The following is a 2,708-nucleotide window of genomic DNA, read 5'->3' as shown; positions in this document are numbered from 1 at the left end:
GCTTGCTTCTGTCACCGAAATCTTATTGAAATCGGCTATGTCTGTTCTGTGTGCTTGTCAAGTAAGTTCATGGGCAGAGTTTTGCTTTTTACCTATGTTGGGGTGGGGCAGAAAATCACTACGGGGTTTTAAACTATCCTTTTTTTCTTTTTTTAATTTACAGTATTCTGCAATTTCAGCCCTATTTGTACCACATGCGAGTAAGTACCTTTGAGGTGGCGTGGCTGGCTCACGCGTTAGCGACTAGAGCGTTAAAGAATATTCCCCACCCTGTGTCATTTCAGGACCGCCTTTAAGATTTCTCTGCCTCCCATACTGAAGGCCAAGAAAAAGAAACTGAAAGTGTCTGCATGACGATAAAATTTCTCCTCCAATTTTTAGAGCTATTTAGTCTTCGTTAGGGAGCCTCTGAAAAAAATACGGATATGTGTAAGATGATTTTTAGTGAATTTTCTTACAGGATATATTTTTAAAAGTCATCATCATCCTACACGCGTGGGGGACTGGTTTATATGAGGGAGTCATTCTGTACAGTGTATAAACCCTAAAATGTTTTCTGACTGATTTTTGTCCTTCTAGAAAAGAGAAAGAAAGCACAGATTTGTGATACTCTTTTTTTTTTTTTTAATGGGATGATCGTTTGTCAAAGTCAGTGTGTCCCGACAGGCTCAGTAACCGATTATCCAAGTCTAGGTTCTTACTGTGTCATGTAGGATGTGACATTTGAGTGCAAAAAGTAACGATTTACAGAGTAATGGCCTTAAGATAGAACATCTTACTTGAATCAACCGTTAACTTTGGCAAAGGTCACACAAATAAAAGCTTTATTGCCTAAATTGAGATTAGGTTCAGATACTAGCCGTTCTTTGTTTTTTCGTATGTGTACATAGTTGGACAAAAATATGCAAATAGTGATACCAGTTTGTCATTGAATCACTACAAAATCTGATTTGAAATGAGTAAGGAGAACGAGTGCAGTAGTCTAACAACTTTTTCTTCAAAAACTGTGTGAAGAGCTTATTTGTGAGACGTGATGTCTGGGTTCTGAGGGGGAACTTCTCAGGGGAAATGGGTTCTTTATGGTTAAGTGTTGCCTGCAGATGGAATTCTTTCCTTTTTAACTGAGGGAAAAAAAAAGCATTAATGTTGGAGAACTATGTTCCAGAAGCTTTGGACTTAATACTGAAAACTTCTATAAGTTCAAAAGAAAAAGTATTTGTAATTTTGACAATAAAAAACTTATATTTCTATGTAGCCTTGAAGTGATTAAAAGTCCTTTTAAATTCCAGCCTAGTGTAGGAAGAGTTTCCAGGAGTGGTGGCTGGTTTGGTATTGACAAATCGTGTATCCAGCCTTGCATGGAAAAAGATTTAAATTTTCTCTTTAGTCCATCTCAGAAGTCTCATTTATGTAACTTGGTGTTTGGTTAGATTGTTTCAGGTAGATTTTGTATTCTGGAATTACAATTTCATTAACAAGTACACTTTGTGATCACTTTGCAAGTATTTGTCAGTCCTTGAGTGTGAGAATCTGTCTTTTAAAATAATATTTAGTATTTCATAGCCTAATTAAGTGTAATTAGGAAGTCACTATTTTAAGTCTAGGAAATAAAGCGTATATCTAAAAGATGAATAATTTCAAGCAAGCCGATAAAGTTTTTGTAGTTTTTCGTTTGAAATGTTTTATCTACTGCCAGTTCTGTTTTATTTTTAACCGTCATGTCTGTGGTTTATTTTATATAAATTTTTATAATAAAATGATTTAAATTTTCATATTTGCTTGAATTATTTTCTCTTTTTTTACTTTTGGAACTTCCTTGTGACTAACACACTAGAATCCCATAGTGCATTTCACTATTCGCTAAATAGCTCTCTGCGACTAAAAGCAGGAAAGTAAAGCATACTTTTAATAAGTAGTTTTTCTGATTATAGCAGAAAATGATTACATGCTTTCTGCAGAAAAGAAGATTACAAAAGTAAGGGGACAAAATAGAAAATCCACTGTTATTGTTACCCCACCGCCCACTGTTATTGTCACCGCCCACCCAGAGTTGGGACGGCATGCCATCCCTCTTCATATTCGGTGCATGTTTTTACCGTAGCAGGATGTCGCATCTGCAAGTGTTGATAGGATTCAGATCCGTTGTCTGGTAAGTGAAAGGATGGTTTTCAATTGGCCTAAGAAATAATGTTTTTATTTTGAGTCTGACAGGTGACATTTGTCAGTACAGGTAACCATGGTACTAATGACGTCTATTTGAAATACATAACAACACAGTAAGAATGGAAAGGTCTAGAAAAGTAGAATTCAGTGAAATTAAGGATTTAGAGTACCTTTAAAATACCCCATGAACAGTAGCGTTTGCCTAAATTATGTTTTACGTAAATGTTAAAGCATTTTGAGCCAAGGAGTGAAATAATTAAGCATGCCAGTTTTCCTCACTGTAAATGGTTACTCTCTTAAGAAATGGTTAGTAAATAACATATTTATGACAACCTTCCTTTTCGTAAAGTTCTCCTAGGCTTTATTCCCAGACACCAAGAGATTTAAGCACTTTGCCCTGTTTAGCGCTAAAGTTCCTGCTGCAGCAATTTTCAGTTTTTCAAGGGAGTATAAGAAAAACGTAATGCTCAGAATATTGATCAGATTTGCTGATCAATTAATATGTGGCTGGGAAAAATATAACAACATGGAGAGTCATAGGCAAA

General features: G+C 35.5%; 1 protein-coding gene and 1 long non-coding RNA gene across 2 annotated transcripts in view; both read left to right on the top strand.

Moving 5' to 3' along the window:
- On the top strand, window positions 1-1,566 carry LOC111736946. Its single transcript, XR_002779290.1, has 3 exons — window positions 1-61; window positions 164-200; window positions 285-1,566. It is a non-coding gene; the product is annotated as an uncharacterized LOC111736946 (long non-coding RNA).
- Window positions 1-2,708, top strand: part of TCTN2 (tectonic family member 2) — a 27,189-nt gene that overhangs the window by 4,292 nt on the left and 20,189 nt on the right. The gene's annotated exons all lie outside the window — the stretch shown is intronic.

The sequence above is a fragment of the Pteropus vampyrus genome, unplaced genomic scaffold, assembly GCF_000151845.1.
Source record: "Pteropus vampyrus isolate Shadow unplaced genomic scaffold, Pvam_2.0 Scaffold23, whole genome shotgun sequence".
Taxonomy (NCBI): Eukaryota; Metazoa; Chordata; class Mammalia; order Chiroptera; family Pteropodidae; genus Pteropus; species Pteropus vampyrus.
Note: the sequence above shows the minus strand (reverse complement) of the source record. Positions and strands in the feature narration are given on the sequence as shown.